General features: G+C 40.5%; 1 pseudogene; it reads right to left on the bottom strand.

Annotated features, from left to right (window-relative positions):
- Positions 1-2,431: 2,431 nt before the first annotated feature.
- Positions 2,432-22,881, bottom strand: LOC127410476 (enoyl-CoA hydratase domain-containing protein 2, mitochondrial-like; annotated as a pseudogene).

Below are 22,881 nucleotides of genomic sequence, written 5' to 3'. Positions count from 1 at the left end.
ATACATATACTGTATATACAGTATATATGCTCAAATATTTTTTGTGTATGGTGAAAGTTCTACCTGTCATTCGGCTTTGAAGGGAAATAACTGCGTTATAAAAAATAAATAAGTGCATACATGCATGACTTTTTCAGTGTACCTGATATCAATATTTAGCCTAGAAGAACCCCCATCTGAAGCTTAGTTAATACATCCCATAAAAATAACTGAGAATTTCCATAATGTTTGTGCTTGGATTAAATGCAAGTCTAATTGTGGTTGAAAGGGTGCGCCCATTATTATAATTTTTTTCCACGCTGTCTTCTTGCACTTTATTACCATACAGTAACACACAGAGACGTACAATATTAGCATTCTAGAACATTCATTTATGTTATTATGTGCTATTGTAACACCCATTCCTCCTCGATTTTGGCTTCTAGCAGGTAAGAAGACTTTTTCCTTGGACAGACAGCAGCAGATGGGAGGCATTTAGCACAAGGAGCGATTCTTTCGTTACTGGTTTCTCATGTCAGAAAGAGCATGAAAGAGCAATGTCAATTTTAAACACTCATTTAAAACAATCAAACTATAGCTAAGACTAATTATTCGGTCAAAATACGTCCCGACTGTAATTCCGTCGGCACACGGACTGCACAATGACCCTTATTTATGAATAATGAGCAGTATTTCAGCATTCATGAAGGTTTTAGTTTATAAAATGTTAGTTGGAATGAATAAAATTTACATCTGCCCCTTCAGTACTCCCTTAATCCCATTCACCATTACATTTATTAATACGTCATAAAAACAAATGCATTACAATATCATACAATTTATTCAATATAAAAATAATATATACAGTATATGCAGTGCTGTAGCAAGGTATTCTGGCCCCCCATATTGTATATTGCTCAGGGCCCCTTTATATTACAAAAATACTTATTAGAATTTGTTGTGGGGCCCCCCTGGACCTGTGGGCCCCTAGAAACATTACCACATTTCACCCCACTAGCTACAGCCCTGATTACATGAAACTCCCAGTCAGCATATGATGTGGATTGCGATCTCTTACGTGTCATCCATTAGAGACAACACCTCGCAACAGCACCAGTTAGCACCAGTTTTGTGCCCAGCAACAAGATTTTTCTTCGAATGGCATGTGTAGTTTACAGTGAGTGGTAGTTCGGGACAATATTTAATTAAAGGTATTATAATATTTAATTAAAATTGAGCCAAATATGCAGAGCAATACCAACTGTTATTCTCACTAAAAGGATTAAGGCAGTACAGAAGACGGCACGGGTTGGCCAATCAGATGAAAGGGGCGTTGCAGTGCTGCCCAAATATGCAAATCTAATATTGTATTTATTTTATTATTTTTTTTAAAAATTTAAATGAATTCTCATTTTCCGTTTCTTAAACATAAAAAAAAATCTTTAAAAAAAAGAAGAAAAATGTTTTTACCCACATGGAATGTCTCCCTCCATTTTGTAACCTGCTACTACTGGTGCCAAAAAGGGATTCATGGGAAAACATGGTCTCATTAATATTCATAAACTCATAACCATAGCTTTTCTTACCTGTTAAAATTGTATTTCTAGATATCGATAACAGTATTTTTACTAGTTGAAATCACATTTAAGATATCAGTAATTCTATTTTCACTAGTTGCAAAGGCTATTTTAGATATCAAGACAATAATTATTACTTGTAGAGCTCCAATTCCTGATATCAATAATTACATTATTTCTAGTAAAATATTCATTCTTGATATCAACAATTGAATTACAGCTAGTGAAATGGTAATTTTTTATATCAGTAAATGAATTTCAACATGTTACATTTGGTATTTCTGATATCTGGAAATGGATTTCAGATACCAATAATTTGGAGTGTAATTCATTTTTACTAGTAACAATTACATTACATATATCACTAGTGAAAACCAAATTATTTATGTAAAAAAATCAGCATTTATATTAGTTGGAATTCAATTGTTGATTTCAAAAATTGGCATTTTCACTTGTAGAAATTACATTCTTGATATCAAACATATTTTTAACTAGTAAGAAAATAACTGTTGATATGTGAAATAGGAATTTCAACTGGTAAGAAACTTATTTTTGATATCAATAATTGCGTTTTGAATAGGAGTGAATGACATGAATGAAACTTTACTAGTGAAAATTCAATTATAGATATAAAAATTATGGTTTTTACTAGTTGAAATCCCATTTTTGATATCAAGAATGTGATTTCTGCGAGTGATGATGTCATTTTTTATATCAATAATTCACGTTTTTACTAGTGGGAATGTAATTACTGATACCAACAATTGCCGTTTCCACTAGTGAAGATTTCATTCTTGATATCAAGAATTAGAATTTTAACTAGTGAAAATTTAATTGTTGATGTCAACAATTCATATCCTGCGAATGAATAAAAGCTAAAACGGCTTGCCATAAGCATACCACATTCCTTCAATAGCCATTCCCGAAGAGATGTCCACCTCAGCGCCTCAATCCACGGCTACTTTAGCCATTTGTACTGCAATCGGGGACTGGAGGAGGGAGGAAAACTAAACAAATTCATCCTCTGTTTAACGTAATCATTTTAAAATAATAATTTTGATTGTTTTGAAAAGTAAGGGCACAGCTCTCCTATGATTCAGGTTTCTAGCACAAACTCTTGGGGCAAGTTACAGACCAAAGTTTATTACTTACTGTTAGAGGTTTGTTCAAATCCTATAACTCAAAGGATGAGCAATATTGATAGCGTTGTTTGCCTAAGCAAGCACCAGCAATGAATCAGAGCATTTTAAATGAACATTAGTTTGACCTTAGAACAGGGCACACCTCTGTTTACTATTATTATCTGTCACTGCAACTGTAAAATTGGCACATTGTCACATAGTTATGACACAGTTAAGTCAAGCGGACAGAAGTGCTGACAGAAGTTATTGTGGCTTGATGCACGTCTATGTTGTTCTCACACTGGCCTAAATAGGCGTGCTTAATTTTAATCTAATTTTATAACTTGTCAATCATTGTGAAAACAGGAAAAGCAGGATGCTCTTGGTGAGTGAGTTTCCCATGACAGATTATTCCGGTTCCATAACCTTACAGTACATGCAAGTCATAATGACAATGATTTAATTGACATTTTGGCATTCACTCCTACATTCTTTTAAACCAATGAGTTAAAATGTCACATGCTCAATTATGCACGTGTCTTTTGCATTTTCATGTTGTTTGTTTATTTAATTGTAGTTAATTGTGCACTCTGAACACTAGAGGGCCTGAGGGAACGATTGTGACTAGACATTTAAGCCAGGTCTGTCTGGAGACCGTACATATTCATGGCCAGCCTGTCATCTTGAGTCATGACGGGAAATGCTCTCTGTGACAGCACTGTGTCAGATGATGCAAATGGGATTTCAGTACAAATACAAACAGCTGCACTAGTATAAGAACAATTTCACATTTTTAGAAACGTATAAACATACAATAGGCTTAAAAGCTGATTTTTTATTTTTTATTTTATTTTGACAAATAAAAACAAATAATGTAAAATGATTGTGTGTGTGTGTGTGTGTGTGTGTGTGTGTGTGTGTATATATATATATATATATATATACACACACACACAGGGTTGGGGAGTAACAGAATACATGTAACAGGATTACGTATTTAAAATTAAATAATGGTAAAATTAAAATTATGTATTCCACTACAGTTACAATTTAAATCATTGGTAATTAGAATACAGTTACATTCAAAAAGTATTTTGATTACTGAACAGATTACTTGCATTTTATTGTCATTTGTTTCATTTAATATTTAGACCTTTCAGATGGAAAACATTTATACATATAAATGATGCGATCCAAAGTGCATTTGAACAGCAGTGAAACACTTTCTTATGATGTGTTACATTCATACGAGCAGACAGAGAAGTAAGTTTGAAGTAAGTTTGGAGCAGAAGAAATAGAAATAAACCTTGTGTAAATTGTCAGCTTTACGCTAAGCTAAAATGCTATTTCTAGCCATTTTACATGCACATGTTACCAGACATGATCATATTTTTTTATCAAGAAAATTCACGCTGGATCATAATTTCTTTTTTTTCTAGTAAGACCTTTGATATTAGGGAAAAAATCTTATTCTTGATAATAATTTTTTTATTGTTTTCCTGTAAAAATATCTAAAAATCCTTAAAACAAGAACAATTTGATTGATCTTGTTTTAGAAACAACACTGCATAAGATATTTAGGTTTTTCAGAGAATGTATTTTAACATGTGTATTTTGTCTTACTGTACTGGCAGAGTTTATATAGTCAAAACAAGTGAAAAAATCTACCAGTGCTGAAGAAGTAATCCAAAGTATTTAGAATACGTTACTGACCTTGAGTAATCTAACGGAATACGTTACAAATTACATTTTACGGCATGAATTCTGTAATCTGTAGTGGAATACATTTCAAAAGTAACCCTCACAACCCTGTATACACACATATATACATATATATATATATATACACTCACCAAGAACTTTATTAGGAACACCTGTATACTTAGTTATTCATGAGATTATCTAATCAGCCAATCGTGTGGCAGCAGAGCAATTCATAATATCATTCAGATATGGGTCAGGAGCGTCAGTTAATGTTTTAAGTTGTTTTGTCCGTGGTATGATCGTTGGTGCCAGATGGGCTGGTTTGAATATTTCTGTAACTGCTGATCTCCTGGGATTTTCATGCACAACAGTCTCTACAGTTTACTCCGAATGGTGCCAAAAACAAAAAACATCCAGTGAGCAGCAGTTCTGCTGACGGAAACACTTTGTTGATGAGAGAGGTCAACGGACATTGGCCAGACTGGTTTGAGTTGACAGAAAGGCTATGGTAACTCAGATAACCACTCTGTACAATTGTAGTGAACAGAATAGCATCTCTCAATGCACAACATGTCGAACCTTGAGGCGGATGAGCTACAACAGCAGAAGACCACGTTAGGCACTTTATTAGGACCATAATGTTCCTAATAAAGTACTCAGTGAGTGTATATAAATATAACATATATAATATGTATAAAATATGTCCTATAGATGTATTATACTGTATATTGTACTCTATATATGTATTACATTTTCTATTAAAATGATTAAAATTCATACTATGGAGGGCTAAATTACTCAAAGTTCAATTATTAAATTAATATTTTAATATTTAAATCAATCATTAAAATACATAATGTGTGTGTGTGTGTGTGTGTGTGTATACACACACACACACACACACATTATGTATTTTAATGATTGATTTAAATATTAAAATATTAATTTAATAATTAAATAATTGAACTTGGGGGTGAGCAGGCTGTGGAGCTGAGATTGGTCAATCGCTCCGTGCCACAGAACCAGATGGGAGACGTGGCTCATAAAGAGGCTCTTAGTCTGGCACGAGAGATCCTGCCTCAGGTGTGTCTGAAGGACATCTCCATCCTCATTTCCTTCCTCTCTATTTCTCAGAAGCGTTCTTACCAGTGCCTCTGTTAGTGTCTCCCTGAATTATACTCACTTCTGCCATGATGAGCACTCTCCAAAAGTAAAAAAAAATTAAGTGATATATATATATATATATATATATATATATATATATACACACACACACACACACACACACACACACACTCATTTATAATTAAATCACTAAATAAATCAATAAACGTCTTTCGTATTTATTATTATTATTATTATTTTTTTCATTAGTTTGTCCATTTTAGTATTAGCATTATCTTAGATGATTTTTCATTTAAAAGTTTTTTTTTTTGGCAACATTATCTGCAAGAGTTAACAATATATTGCTTATTGTACCAAGTAATGTGCTGATAACTGTAACCCTGAAAATGATGCAAAGCTCTTGCTTAAATGAAAAATAAATAAAGATAAATCTAAAATTAAAATGGACAAAAACTTGTGATTAAATTAATTACAAGGGACATTTACTGATTTATATTTAGTGATTTAATAATAGTTTTTTACCGATTTTACAATGTATTTATTGATTTCTTTAAATATTTCTTTAATTATTACATTTTTAGAGTAATTTGGCCCTCCATAAAATGCTGATATTATAACTTGTAATTAAAAAATGTGTTTTAAAGGTAAAATGTGTCATTTCTGCGGCAGATGCAGCGCAAACGTAATTGCAAAAATAATGACACAAATCATGAACACAACACATCTGCCATTGGTCAGCCAAACAGATACTCCCGCTCTAAACGCGAGATGCTCAAACAAACACAGCAATTTTATAGTTTTGTATATTTTATATTTGATAGTGTCACCGACCCAGTGTTTCCACTTTTCAGGGAAACCAACCTTGAACGGCTAAATTAAAATTGACTACATATTAAGCTGGGATAGAGGAAAGTATTTGATCACAGAACAAATTAAACACTTCGGCTTTAAATTACAAAAATCCAAAATAAAATCTTTTTCACTAATGGTCTCAGACTTTTGGACCCCAGTGTACATATCAAAATGATATATACAGTATACAAAGTATATTGATTGAATACTCAAACAAACATTGTCACTTTACTCTCCCAGCAAGTTCAGGTGCCAAGGCCAAAGAACTATCTTTCCCTGCTGCAAAAAAACAATAAAAGGCTCTTTTCCAGAGATGTTTTCAGAGTGCAGACCTCCTCACCCTGCAAAATTAAATATGCATTTGCTTTAACATAAACACTTGGAGAGTGCTCATCATGGCAGAAGTGAGTATAATTCAGGGAGACACTAACAGAGGCGCTGGTAAGAACGCTTCTGAGAAATAGAGAGGAAGGAAATGAGGATGGAGATGTCCTTCAGTCACACCTGAGGCAGGATCTCTCGTGCTAGACTAAGAGCCTCTTTATGAGCCACGTCTCCCATCTGGTTCTGTGGCATGGAGCGATTGACCAATCCCAGCTCAACAGCCTGCTCACCCCCCACACGCCGGCCTGTGAAGATGAGGTCCTTTGCCATGGCAAAACCGGCAGTCCTCGGCAACCTCCTGATACACACAGAGAGAAAGAACAATGGTATACACTGACAGTGGCTTCAAAAGTAGTAAAATGCTTAATCTATTCTTTGTTTTTACCTAATTACATATATATTGACATTAGGTTTGCTGTGATATTTTTTATTTTAAAGCACTGAAGCTCAAAATTACATTATGATAGAAAATACTCCTTCCAAATATTTAAAAAACGTACAAAGTGAAACGTTTTTTTCCAGCATTTGGGTGTGTTTGTTTCAGCCTCATACAGGTTATTCTGCATTTTGTTTGGGAACTTTTTTCGTGTTGATAGATTAACCTTCACCTAAACAAGTTTTTTTTTTTTTTTTGCAGACTTAAACAGATTCTCTTGCAGTGTTTTCCTCCATTTTCCACCATATTCACTCATAACTCCATTTTAACAAGACACCTTGTCCCTGTTGATGAAAAGTCCCACTGCATGATGATACTGCCACTATATTTCACTGCAAGTATGGGGTGTATGAGATGTACTAGAGCAGTGTTATTTGCACCACACATATCACTTTAAAGGTGCACTTTGTGATTTTTTGCAAAACTTTTAAATAGATAGAAATAGTAATAGTAGAGTAGTATTTTTAACATGTTTAAAATGATGAACACTCAACATGAGATGAAGACTGCTTTATTCTACATATAGGTGCACATTCATGAGTGCCACCCACTATGCTGAGTTTACATGACCAGGCAAATATTACTTCTGCCAGGTGGCAGTGAACATAAACAGAATTGTTTTCCAAAAGAACTTCATAAAATCCATGAATCAAACCCAGCAGCCCCGAGGTGAATCACAACATTACAAACTTTGATTTGAAGCAAAAAAGTTTATTTAAAAATCCGTCAAAAAGACAAAGGTACAAGACTGTGTACTTGACGTCCTTTATGAATGAACTACAATCCCATGAAGCATTGCTAACAACATAATCAAATTAAAAAAGATGGATATAAAATATGAAACTATTGATTTAAAGTGGTTGATTACAAGTAGAGAAACAATATATTTTAAAGGCAAAATATTTCAAAATATGTAAATATACAAGTCGTTTGAGAGTGTAGGGAGACTGACTTGACTGCCGCATTCACGGTGCGTCATGTGAGTGGGCAGTCGCTGCAGAGGTCTTTTGGCGATTTGTTTGCCGTGATACTCTGATTGGTGGAGCTTTCCCTACAGGATCAGGGGTAGAGTAGTTCTTCACCAGGAATTCCTCTATCAAATGAAGTGGTCTGTCTTTAACCTTGTGCGACTCTGTGTCCACATGCGTGGACATTGTATTTTGGCTTTGTTATATGCAACTCAATTTAAATAAATTTAAACTGACTGAATACTGTTATAACAGATGTTCGTATTTGGATCAAAAGGAGGAAGTGGGAGACAGCTTCAGCGAACCACGTGAGTTTATTTACACACTCGGAATGCAACTCAAACAAAAATAACGTTTTTCAGTGGCCAATGTAAAACTGCTGCTTTTCAGCCAGACAGTGAACACTTCCATAACACACACACTGTACTTCGGTTCAGCTCTCCCTCTTTTGGAGGACTGGGCCGTCTTTTATCTCCCCCAACTCTCACTGTGAACATAGAAATGGTAATTAGCAACAATTCATCTCAGGTGGAAGTCCTTACTGCTTTCTCTCTCCCCAGATGGGCGCTCAGCCACGCCCTCACCTCCACAACTGTTCACTAGACTCGACTGTCATTTAAAGGTTAAACTTCTGCCGCACCGAGTCACGTGACACAACAACATGACGTCAATTTCCGTGAAGCGCTTCTCAGGGTGATAAACATGACGTCCACATATGTGGATTTTGGGACATTATTTCCTCAAAGGTTTAAAAAAACATGTTAGTTATTTTAAATAACTTTCCACATTAACACATCTGTGGGTCATTTAGCTTCATTTTAATATAAATGTGGTTATGTTTTATTTTGTAATCACTGTACAATACAGTTCTGTTCATTAACATTAGTTAATGCATTCCTATATTCACTGTGCATTTTCACATTGAGAATCAATGGATTCATCCAAAAACTGGAAAATGTTGCTTTCAGAGGCTTTATATGGAGTTAGGATGAAGCAAACTGTTCTGAGACCAGTGCAGACAGACAGCATTCACTAAATAGGGTGCAAGGGAGCATTCTATAGCTTTCTATGCAGCTAAGTGCATTTACGCCTTAAATTCTACCAAAGGTTCAGTTTCAGGCTGCAGATGATGTTTGGACCACTCAACATGCTTGGCAGACATGGGAAAATGGCAATCAGTACATAGATTCAATTTGTAAAGCTACATTTTATTTTAACATGGTTGGCAGTGATTGGATGATGTTGGCCATTACTTTGAATCAGAATTATTTATCCAGTTTTACAGAAAATCAGTTGTAATGTCTATAATATCTCAAAAACATTTTTTGCTCATTATAGAGCCTTTCACAGAGACAAGTGAGATTTCCCAAGACTCCTTTTTCATTGATCTCTGTCTGGTATTCCAAAAAAGTTAACACTTTTGTGCTTAAAAATAAAAGTGCACTGTATTTTGCTTCATGAATTCAACGAAGTCTGTCTGTCTTTCTGTTAACTTGTCTGTCCAACCAAACTTCCATCTACCTGTCTGTCTCACTGTTTGACATTCTCAGTCATTCTCCATCTCCTCATTTTATTTGTCTCACCAGCCCCCGGGAGTAATCCTCATGTAGTTTCAATCAGGCCCATCTGTGCAGATTGTGCTGCAAAACACACACACACACACACACACACACACAAAGGTCAGCTGAAGACAAGCTATGAGATTCCCGATTCGATGATGTCCTGGCAGAGGGACTACAAATCACACAAACCCACAGCCATGATATGCCCATCATTTACCTGTTTTGATCCACCCCCACAAGGTCAGAACACACATTTACCCGCCATGCAAAGGTCACAGGCTAGTGCCAACTCCAGAGCAAAGCCATCCACCACTGCAATGGTTGGCATGGGCAGCACAGCTGGCACAGAATGGGATCAACCAGGTCATAGATCACATTAACAGAGGAGGAAGGCTTCAAACAGCTGGACCTCTGCTGAAACAATTAACTGAAGGCTTTTTGTGCTAACACAGAATATTATTACAAGGGTAAACAGCATAGATGCACATTTATGTTTGTGAAGAAAATGCACACAGGTTCTTTCTTGATTATAAAAACACAATTATTTTCTTAAAATGTTAAAATGCATGTTGTTTTTGCATTATTTTGCCAAAATTAGAGCATTCAGAGAAAACAGGGGTGTAAAGTATTGAGAAATTGTTCTTAAAGCTAATGTGTGTAATTTCTGCGCTGTTATATATATATATATATATATATATATATATATATATATATATATATATATATATCTCTCTCTCTCTCTCTCTCTCTCTCTCTCTCTAAAATAGCTGTTTTCAAACAGATTCCAGAAAACTCCTTCCGTCTTCTGTTAGTTGTTGGTCAATACTACTATATCGGGCTGGACGGGCCACTCAAACAAACAGAGCAATGTTTTTATAGCGCCACAGAGCCATAGTGTTACACTTTTAGATGAAATCAAACTACAAATAGCTTACTACTATTAGACCATATTTTGAGATGGGATGTGAAAAATTAAACACAATAGCTTTAAGTTATAGTATAGGTAGTCTGTCAAAATTGTACTCAATTACAAGTTAAAGTATAACTGAAATACAAACAATAAGTGAGTGATAGTATAGGAGTTTTTTCCTAGAGCTGTCAAAATTAACGAATTAACACATGCGATTAATTAAAAAAGTTAAACGCGTTCATTTTTCTTAATTGCAATTAATGCATTTACCGTTCATACAGTATAAACTAGCATAAACATTGGATGAAAGGGCAGAATCTTTGCGATGTGTCCACCCGGAGTCATTAAAGTGACTGACACCACAAATAGACAGCAGTGATTCAGTGTCAGTAATAAAGTGATGGGGAAAAGAGCTCTTAACACTATTTGACGTACAAAACAAGCCCTGATGGGACTTGTGATAGAAATTAAGTATTTTTCAGCCTATGTAAGGCAAAATTTAATTACCACAGAAGCACAGAAAGTCTTAACTGATGCAGAATGAGACTTTTTTGTCTGCAAGCACTTCTCATGTGGAGTTCAAAGCGGTGCTTGATGCATGCGTTGCCGCCCTGACACGAATCATGAATGTGGCGTCACATGTGGATAGCCAGTCTACCAGCTGATTAATATTGGAGGATTTCAGTTGAAGAGATCTAATGTCAATTGCAATGAATATGTGGAGACTAGTTCTTTCAATTATTCAAACTCCCACTTTGACTTTGGGAAATTTTTTATGTTACTTTAATTAGTGCTATTTTAGAGCATTTCTATCTTTATACTGTATAAGGCTTTGTTTGGAAAATGTTAATAAAAAATTATATTGTTACATATTATTTTGTTTTCAGTCCTAAAAAGGAAATAAATGCAGTTTGACAGGAAAATAAATATATATAGTGTCAAATTTCAGCACTTTCAAAATCGGCGATTAATCGCGATTAAAATAAATAATCGACTGACAGCACGTTTTTCCACATTTAATTGTACTAAAGTATTAAAAAGTAACAAAGTAAACTTCTTCAGCTATTTCTTTTTAAATAGACAGATGAAATTTAAGAGATAGAAATTTTGTCATTAAAGTAACTTTGATGTTGACATTTGAGTATAATTGTTTATAGACTGATCACTGACTCTCGAGTCGAAGCTCATCTTCAACAGTGCATATAAAATAAGTATAAGTAATTTGAATTTACGTCATGATGACCAGTAAAATGTATACTTTGTACTTTGAAGGTCTATATGAAATTGCAAGGAGTATTAAGTATAATTTGCCTTTAGTAATGTAGTACTTTTACTCAATTAGGACAAGTATTCAGTTTCACCAATACATGAGAAAAGTACAAATTCCCCAAAATGATACTCAAGTACTTTACTCCCCAAGGAGAAAATTTAGTTTATGCATATTCAGTCATCCTCAAAATCATATTTTCACATGAATATCATCGTCCTCATGTCTCACCGATGTCATTCATTAATAATTGTAATGCCTCAGGGTTACTCATCTGCTCTCTCTCCTTAAGATCTGCCCCTGTTAACACACAAACAGAGCTTTACAGACACTGATATTTCCTGTACAGTAGAACGTGAGCATACAGTCTAATTAATTTAAAGGTGAAATATGTGATTTCTTCACCACAAGCATCATCAAACCGAATTGGAGGGGAATGCTAATGAATAGCGTTCTCCAGGTGTTATAGAGCAATGTTTTAATAGCACCACATAGCCACAGTGTTTACACTTTTGAGGAAAATCAACCTATGAATGGTCTACTTATTGTTCTTTCTGCACATTAAACTACGATAAGAGTTGGAGAAAGTATTTGAACACTGAAAAAATTACACACACCACCATTTAAGGTAGTTAGGCAAAACTGTGTCTGGTTTTGTGGGACAGGTTCTTTCACTGACCTGTACAAAACACTCCAGGGCCAAACTTCTAAAGAACACCACACAAACTGCTGCGTCATACTGTAACGATGAAACCAACTCTCTCATCTATACAGAGACAGTCAATTATAGATGCATCGAGAGAGAAAGATAGAAACAGGAGATGCAGTATTGATTGGAGAGAGAAAGCAGAAAATGAAATGCCAGATTGATTTTTGTCGTTGTACTATTTTATATAAGGCCTGACACACATTTCACCATTCTTTTGATAGACCGATCAATTCTAACTTTTAAAAATTATTCTTTCTTTGTGGAAACACAGAAAGGAGACAGAGAGAATACTCTGACAGAGACAGAACTGGAACACTTGTAACTGAAGTATATTAAGTTAAAAATATATAAAATCCATATCAGCAATTGGTTGCAGAAATAATTCACACAAAAATGAAAATTCCTTTGTCATTTACTCACCTTTATATCATTCCAAACCCATATGACTTTCTTTCTTCTTTAGAAAACAAGAGGCGATATTTTGAGGAATTGTTGATGCTGCTCTTTTTCCATACAATGAAAATGAATGGTGTCTGAGGCTAACATTCCACAGAAGAAAGAAATTCATATGGGTTTGGAAAAAATTATGACAGAATTTTAATCTTTGGGTGAACTATCCCTTTAAAGACACAAATGAGAACACTGAAAATATGGGGGAGATATCATATACAGTAGATGTCATGCTATCTGATTGAATAATTCATTAACCATGTTTACTTCCACATCATTATCCGATTAAGGTCTATATTCTGATTACACCTTTATTACTAAAAATAGGTGCTTCACAGCTATTGAAAAGTCAGTGCCTATAGAAAGTCATCATTCCTTGTCAAAATCCTTATTTGCCACATTACACCCTGGAAATGTAAATTAATTTAATCTAACCTTTTCCAGGTGTATTTACACATTATAACCTTTAACATCATCATAGTGAAAATAACATGTTAAAAAAATTCTGAACAATTATTCAAAATTAATCAGTAAAATACCTGGTTTAGATAAGCCCTCTAAGGGTATGTTTATATGACAACCATGTACTAAAAACGGAAACGTTTTTCCTTTGTGTTTTTGAAAAGTTTCGCATACAGACGACAACGTTGTCAAAACGATCCCCGTTCACACGGATCCGTGAAAATGACTAAAAACGCTGCATTATGCATGCCAGGCCAGTAGTTGGTGATGTCACTTTGTAAAGAAACACTACGCGCTTGCGCACATAATGATGAGGTTACTTTATTACTTCAATTACTTTGCTGGAGAAGCATCAATAAACTCGAAATCTTGAGCAGCACAAACACAGTCCTGTAGTCCGCCACTGTAGTTTTGAATGTCTCGCGCGTTGTTTTGAAGTACACGCACGTATGCCTATAGAGTGAACACGTAATACACATGCGCATGACGTCATCGTTTTCACAAATTTGCATTTTTGTATGTTTATACGGAGATGATAACGGCATCATTTTCAAAAACTTGCACTGTGAAACCCGTTTTCAAAAGTTTGCATTTTCAGGCCCCAAAACGACATTGTCGTGTAAACGAACAGCCAAAACGCATAAAAAGCCTTCCGTTTTTAGTTGAAAAAGTTGTCGTGTAAATGGCCCCTAAGAGTAACCATTACAAACTTACTCAGGTGCAACCAGTCACCTTTCAGATCACATACCTGGCTGATTGGCCCACACCTGACAGTGATTGTAGTGGTTTTGCTTTTACTTCAGAATAAAACTGGCTGTTCATTACTAGTAGAGCATGGTGATGTTTTCAAGAATTCACTGTGGTTGGAAAGGTGCTTTCAAAAGGGCTCTGGGATAAAAATGTGGAAAGGCACAGGTTAGGAGAAGGGTACAAAAGATTTCAAAGGCTTTAACTATCCCTCTGAGTACTGTTCAGAACATTATTAAGAAGTCGAAAGCATATGGCATCACCAAAACCTTGCCTATATTGTGTCGTCCCTCCAAACTGGATGATCGTGTCAGGCGTATTTTGATCGGGGAAGCTATCAAGAGGCCAAAGGCAGCTTTGAAGGATTTACAAGCCCTTATGGCTGAGATTGTTCGGTCTGTGCATGTGGCAACAATCTCCCAAGCTTTACACAAAGCTGGCCTGTACAGCAGGGTGGCAAAAAAGAAGCCTCTTCTAAAAAACTGCCACACTAAGTCTTGTTTGTGAAAAAACACTTGGAGGATTCTGATGCCATGTGGCAAAAGTTTTAATGGTCAGATGAGACAAGGGGGCCTGAGTAGCTCAGCAAGTAAAGACACTGACTACCACACCTGGAGTTGCAAGTTCAAATCCAGGGCATGCTAAATGACTCCAGTCAGGCTTCCTAAGCAACCAATTGGCCTGGTTGCTAGGGTGGGACAAAAATTGAACTTTTTGGACTGAACTTCAAGTGTTATATTGTGACAAAAACAAACACAGCACACCACCCAGAACATATCATACCAGCTGTGTAGCATGGTGGTGTTTCTCTTCAGTGGAGACTGGGCATTTGGTCAGGATTGAAGGGAAAATGGTTGCTGCCTGTGGCAGCGGGGGCGTGGTCAAGCATCTCTCCGGAGAGAGAAAGCGGTAAGGGCGCTTACTCCTGAGCTAAATTATGTCTAACACCTGTCTCTAATTCCAGTGAGCATGGGGAGAGCGGCATAAAGAGAGCGACACAACTCTCAGAGTGAGAGAGAGACTGGATATGACAGAGCGGAGCCAGAGTGACCATACCTGAATAGTGGACGTTATTTGTAGAAGCAGTGTGTGTGTTAGTGTGGATAGAGTGTATGAACGTAACTATAAAGTGGTGTCGAGGAAGAGGGGAAATAAAAGCGTCACCTGAAAAAGGAAAACTGCTTCTCGCGTCCTCTTTTACACTGGTGCTGAAACCCGGGATTGAAGTTTGGGTCGAAGATGGATGGAGGTCGTCCCGTAGAGTCCTCCCAGTTGGCGGAGATCCTCCAAGCCCTCGCCAGCCTACATCGGAACCACCAACAAACGCTGCTTGAGCTCCGACAAGATCAAGACCGCCGGTTTGTCGAGCTCATGCATGCTCAAGCCGAGGACCGGCAGGCGATCCGGAGCCTCCTCAGCCAGGGGGCATCCTCAGCTGCGACCCCGGACACACCCACGCCGTTACCCCCATCAGCATTACAGAAAATGGGGGCGGCGGACGACCCCGAGGCTTTCCTGGATTTGTTTGAGCGGACCGCCGAGATCTGGGGCTGGCCGCTCGGCCAATGGGCAGCCCGACTGATCCCACTACTGTCCGGGGAAGCCCAGCTCACGGCTCAACAACTGCCAGCGTCGAGCCTCCTGGCCTACGGAGATCTAAAAAAAGCCATCTTGCAACGGGTTGGTCGCACTCCGGAGGAAAGTCGTCAACTCTTCCGGAGCTTGAAGTTGGAAAGCTCTGACCGCCCATTTGCCTTTGCCCAGCGGCTCCGTGACGCCTGCCGAAGATGGCTGTTAGCGGGGGATCGCGACGTCCAGGGAATTATCGACCAGGTGGTACTGGAACAGTTCATAGTTCGACTGCCAAAAGGAACGGCGGAGTGGGTCCAATGCCACCTCCCGGCGTCGTTGGAGGAAGCTATCCGACTTGCGGAGGACCATATGGCGGCGATCCCGAGGACAGAAGATCCCTCCTACCTTCTCTCTCCTCCCTCTGTTTCTTCCCCCTCCCCTCTCTCTCTCTCGTCTGCTCTCTCTCCAGGTCCCGTTCCTGCCCCACGCAGACGAGGAGGAACCCAGCCCCTGAGACCAGTTCCCCGGGTGTGGGAGGCGACACCTTCCCCTACTCCAGTGCCCTGCCGCTCTCCCCCTCAGGGGGGGGCGCCCGCCGACGCAAGTGCGGGCGTGGCGCCTGGGCCGGCCTGCTGGAGGTGCGGAGACCCGAGCCACTTCCGAGATCAGTGCCCTCTGATGGAGCTGGGGACGGTGGTGCGGGTCTCTGACCTCCCACAGGCTGCCCCCGACCGGGCCGGAGCGTACCGGATACCGGTAAGTGTCAAGGGGGGTACTCACCAAGCGTTGGTGGATACCGGGTGTAATCAAACCACTATCCACCAACGCCTGGTTCAACCCGAGGCATTGGTCACATCCAAAACGGTAAAGGTGAAGTGTGTTCACGGGGATATTCACAAGTATCCAGTGGTGACCCTGACAATTAAATTTCGGGGGAAAAAGCATAGAGTGGAGGCTGCGGTTAGTTCCCGCCTCACCCATCCGCTGATTTTGGGGACTGATTGGCCTGATTTTAAAGCTTTATTAAAGGGAATTTGTGTGGATGGGTCCTGTGTGAGAATAGGGAGATGTGTGATGTGCGATGCTCTGGCAGGGGAGGCGGAGTCGGAGCCGTCCTCGACAGCTCCACGTCATGATGACGAGAGAGGGGGAGAGGCTGCGACCCCTCCCCTTCTCAGGGAATTCCCTGAGGGGGATTTCCCTTTGGAGCAGTCGCGAGACGAAACCCTCAAACACGCCTTTGACCAAGTGAGAGTTATCGATGGTCAACGACTCCAGCCTGACATCGCACTTTCATATCCCTATTTTGCAATTATAAATGAGCGGTTGTATCGAGTGACACAGGACACTCGAACCAAAGAGGATACAACCCAACTTTTGATTCCAAGGAGCCGTCGGGAAATGGTATTCCAGACGGCTCATTATAATCCTATGGCAGGTCACCTAGGAGAAAGGAAAACACTGAACCGTCTAATAGCCCATTTCAATTGGCCGGGCATTGGCGGCGATGTCCGCAGGTGGTGTGCGGCATGCCGCGAATGCCAGCTGGTTAACCCACCGGCCACCCCAAAAGCGCCATTGCGCCCTCTCCCTTTGATCGAGGTCCCCTTTGAGAGAATTGGAATGGACCTCGTCGGGCCATTAGAACGGTCAGCACGCGGACATCGCTTTGTATTGGTCCTAGTGGACTATGCAACGCGATATCCGGAAGCAGTGCCTCTTCGCAACATCTCAGCACGCAGTGTTGCGGAGACACTCTTCAAAATAATCTCCCGGGTGGGGATTCCGAAAGAAATCCTCACCGATCAAGGCACAACGTTTATGTCACGGACACTACGCGAACTGTACGAGTTATTAAATATTAAATCGATTCGCACCAGTGTATACCATCCTCAAACGGATGGCCTAGTGGAACGATTTAATAAAACCCTCAAAAACTTGATTCGTAAGTTCGTGCACGATGATTCTAGAAATTGGGATAAATGGCTCGACCCCCTGTTATTTGCAGTACGAGAGGTCCCGCAAGCCTCCACTGGCTTCTCCCCATTCGAGCTGCTGTATGGGCGATGCCCACGCGGCGTGCTTGATGTATTGCGAGAAGCCTGGGAGGAAGGACCTTCAAACAGTAAAAATGAAATTCAGTACGTTCTTGATCTTAGAGCAAAACTCCACACCTTGGGGCAACTAACACAGGAGAATTTGCTCCAGGCTCAAGAACGACAGCGCCGACTGTATGACAGGGGAACTCAGCTAAGGGAATTTGCACCGGGAGATAAAGTGCTTGTATTGCTTCCCACATCGAGCTCTAAATTACTCGCCAAGTGGCAAGGACCCTTTGAGGTCACACGACGAGTGGGAGATCTCGATTATGAGGTTAAACGATCCGATAGAGGGGACGCACGTCAAATATACCACCTCAATCTCCTAAAATTGTGGAGGGAGGCGGTCCCCGTGACGTTGGCTACGGTGGTTCCCGAGAAGGCGGAGCTCGGACCGGAGGTGAGCTCAAAACATAAACAGTTCACCCCGGTCACTTGCGGAGACCACCTCTCACCGAGCCAACTCGCGGAGGTTGCCAGGTTGCAACAGGAGTTTGCAGATGTGTTTTCCCCTCTACTGGGACGTACAAACCTCATCCATCACCACATCGAGACCGAGCCGGGGGTGGTGGTACGTAGCCGCCCCTATCGACTACCCGAACACAAAAAGAAAATTGTTCGGGAGGAATTGGATGCGATGCTTGATATGGGGGTAATAGAAGAATCCCACAGTGATTGGTCCAGCCCAGTTGTTCTAGTGCCTAAGAGCGACAGGTCTGTGCGATTCTGTGTGGATTATAGAAAAGTCAACGCGGTGTCTAAATTTGATGCATATCCGATGCCTCGCGTTGATGAGTTGCTCGATCGGTTAGGCACTGCTCGTTTTTATTCAACATTGGATTTGACGAAGGGTTATTGGCAGATCCCCTTGACACCAATTTCCCGTGAGAAAACCACCTTCTCCACACCGTTTGGATTACACCAATTTGTGACACTTCCGTTCGGTTTGTTTGGGGCCCCGGCTACGTTTCAGCGTCTCATGGACCGAATCCTCAGGCCGTATTCAGCTTACGCCGCTGCCTATTTAGATGACATCATCATTTATAGCAATGATTGGCAGCGGCACATGCAACATCTGAGGGCGGTTCTGAGATCGCTGCGCCGAGCGGGGCTCACAGCGAACCCGAAGAAGTGTGCGATTGGGCGGGTGGAGGTACGGTATCTGGGGTTCCACTTGGGCCATGGGCAGGTGCATCCCCAAATTGACAAGACAGCGGCGATTGCGACCTGCCCGAGACCCAAGACCAAAAAGGGGGTGAGACAGTTCCTGGGGCTGGCTGGCTATTATAGGAGGTTTGTGCCAAACTATTCGGACGTCACCAGCCCGCTGACTGATCTCACTAAAAAGGGAGCTCCAGATCCGGTCCAGTGGACGGAGCAGTGTCAACAGGCGTTCACGCAAGTTAAAGCCGCACTTTGCAGGGGGCCGCTGTTACATTCACCTGACTTCTCTCTCCCTTTTGTTTTACAGACAGATGCTTCAGACAGGGGGCTAGGGGCTGTGCTCTCGCAGGTGGTGGGGGGGAGGAGTGCCCGGTGCTGTACATTAGCCGTAAGCTCTCGTTAAGGGAAACTAAGTACAGCACCGTGGAAAAGGAGTGTCTCGCCATCAAGTGGGCGGTCCTCACTCTCCGATACTACCTGTTGGGGCGGGCCTTCACCCTCTGCTCGGATCACGCCCCACTCCAGTGGCTCCACCGCATGAAAGATACTAACGCCCGGATCACCCGTTGGTATCTGGCTCTTCAGCCGTTTAAGTTTAAGGTGGTCCACAGACCGGGGGCGCAGATGGCTGTCGCCGACTTCCTTTCCAGGAATGGGGGGGGAGTGGTAGGCAGGCCGGATGTCGCCCCGGCCTGAGTCGGGCGGTGGGGATATGTGGCAGCGGGGGCGTGGTCAAGCATCTCTCCGGAGAGAGAAAGCGGTAAGGACGCTTACTCCTGAGCTAAATTATGTCTAACACCTGTCTCTAATTCCAGTGAGCACGGGGAGAGCAGCATAAAGAGAGCGACACAACGCTCAGAGTGAGAGAGAGACTGGATATGACAGAGCTGAGCCAGAGTGACCATACCTGAATAGTGGACGTTATTTGTAGAAGCAGTGTGTGTGTTAGTGTGGATAGAGTGTATGAACGTAACTATAAAGTGGTGTCGAGGAAGAGGGGAAATAAAAGCGTCACCTGAAAAAGGAAAACTGCTTCTCGCGTCCTCTTTTACACTGCCATATACACCCAAAAACTGTGGTCCTCTGATCGACAACTGAAGATGAGCAGGTGGTTCACCTTTCAGCACCACAATGACCCCAAACACACTGCCAAAATACAATGCATGGGACTTAAGGATAGGAAGGTCAAAGTCATTGAGAGGCCAAGTCAGAGCCCCAACCTCAATCCAATAGAAAACCTGTGGGTGGACTTATAGTGAGCAGTTCATTGCTGCTCACCCTGCAATTTGACCAAATTTGAACAATTCTGCAAGGAAAAATGGACAAATATTCCCAAATCTAGGTGTGTGATGCTAGCAGAGACATATCCAAACAGACTGATGGCTGTCATTAAAGCAATGGTTCCCAACCCTGTTCCTGTAGGCCCCCCAACATTGCACATTTTGTATATCTCCCTTTTCTGACACACCTAATTCAGGTCTTGGAGTCTCCACTAACGAGCTGATGAGTTGAATCAGGTGTGTTTGATTAGGGAGATATCCAAAATGTGTAGTGTTGTGGGGGTATCCAGGAACAGGGTTGGGAACCACTGAATTAAAGCAAAAGGTAGCTATATTAAGTATTCAGTCCAGGAGTAGGATCACTTTTCAAACCCTGTTATTCTAGTTTTTTACCTTTTATAATTTTTTTTAACTGTTGCCTTTTTTTTCATTAATAGAAAAGGGGGGCAATGATTTTGTGTAGGGACTGTACATGTCAATTCTTATTCTGATGTGCTGTTTACATGCTAAAATAAGACATGCATGTTCTCTTGAGGAAATACTGGAAATAGGGAGAGAAATCAAACAGGTTAACAGGGGGACAGGTGAGGCAAATTAACTATTAATAAGCAAACAAGGAGGCGGGGTATGATGTAAGACAGAGAGACATGCGGTGATACAGAAACAAAACAAAGCCACATGCTCTCACAAGACGACAAAACACCCGAATGGCATCGCCAAGACAACAAGGCAATATACGCCCATGCCATCCGACAAACAAGATGAGAGAATGCGTAGCAACGCCAAACAAAGCGATGCCACGCATTCTCACACTAAACGAAACCTGAGCGTACATCGCCACGCGATGTATGCAACAGGCGACAAAAACAAGACTGGACACCTGTGCGAGAGTTCAGCCACATACACACCCGACACCTTAGACTGAAGTGACCGAACCTCAGCACAACATGAAGACAGCTCGTGACCCAGGCGCGCATCACAAGGCATGCATGCTGCCAAGATGACATAAGCGCGATGCACCCATGTCAGTAACAGACAGACATGGAGCACAAGTGTCTGGATCCTGACACAGACCGAAACCGAACTAGACAGCAAGACAGGATCCAGACACTGCGCTCCCAAGACTAAATAAGACAGACTGAAGAGCGCACGGCAGGGAATACAACCGAAACTGTGCGCTCACACAAAGTCAGACACTGAAACACAAGACAGACATGGGAAGATGATGCCATGTGACATGCAAAGATATATTTGAGCAGCGGATATTCCAAATAAGTTGTTTACATTACGTAAAATTCTGATTTATACAAGTGTATGCCAGCTGTCTTAATCTGATTTCTAGAGCCTGGAAGATAGGTTTAATGGTGTTATAGCAATCAGTTTAATGCGTTTACATGACAAATACCTTAACCGAATATAACCAAAATGAATTTTCATGTGCATGTAACAATGGTCAGTGTTGAGGTAATTGCAAAAAAGGGAGCTGAGAGGAAGAGGAAGTGTAGTTCATTGACTAGATCTTCTGCTTCCTGCACATTTGAGGTTGATGCAGTAGGGCAGGTGGTTTCCACACACACGCATGGTGGGCGACTCACCTGACCCACAAACACATGACCCAGAGAGTTTCGCGCCCTTTCACGACACATCATCACCTCCACTATACCTAAACAGAGAAAAGAGAAAGAAAGAGTGCTTGACAATGACAGAAAGAAAGAGGAATAGAAGAGGCAGTTCAAACATCTGCAACAAGGGAAGGGGAGACCTGGGGTTAAACATTTATTCATTCATTTGGCAGACGCTTTTATCCAAAGCAACTTACAGTTGTACAGGGACAATTCCCCTGGGGGGATCTGGAGTTAAGTGCCTTGCTCATGGACACAATGGTGATGGCTGTGGGGATTGAACCAGCAACCTTCTGATTACCAGTTATGTGCTTTAGCCCACTACACCATCACCACTCCCTATGTACTGTATAAACAGAGGTTATACAGTACACAATGAGCAACCTGAGGTGCAGTGTCAGTAAACAGGTTGTTTACCTTGTTATTAATTATTTAACAAAAGCTCTGTGGTAGTCTCAAATTGAAGATGTAGCTGTAGTCATTTCACCTTTACAATCAGAAAAGGGTGTGGTTTTAATTGTTTTATGCTAATACAAAGGCTGGGCCGTAGCTAGTGGGGTGAAAGGTGGTAATGATTTTAGGGGCCCAATGGTCCAGGGGGGCCCACAACAAATTTGAAACTGTATTATTTTAATAGGTAAGGGACCAAGAGCAATATATATTCATGGGGCCCAGAATTCCTTACTACGGCCCTGCCTGTCACTATCAATAAGAATCTTGAATAAAAACTTCAAAGCTGATCTTTGCTGGTGAAGTTTTAAGGCCACACTGTGTTTATCATTCAGACCCATTCATGGGTCCTTATAATACATGTGGAATGAGTAACTGATGGAAGAAGTTATTAATCTCACCAATATGAATGTAATGTGTACCTTTCTGCCATGCTGACAT

The sequence above is a fragment of the Myxocyprinus asiaticus genome, chromosome 19 (assembly GCF_019703515.2).
Source record: "Myxocyprinus asiaticus isolate MX2 ecotype Aquarium Trade chromosome 19, UBuf_Myxa_2, whole genome shotgun sequence".
Lineage (NCBI taxonomy): Eukaryota > Metazoa > Chordata > Actinopteri > Cypriniformes > Catostomidae > Myxocyprinus > Myxocyprinus asiaticus.
The sequence above is the reverse complement of the archived record's forward strand: the minus strand, read 5'-3'. Positions and strand labels throughout refer to the sequence as shown.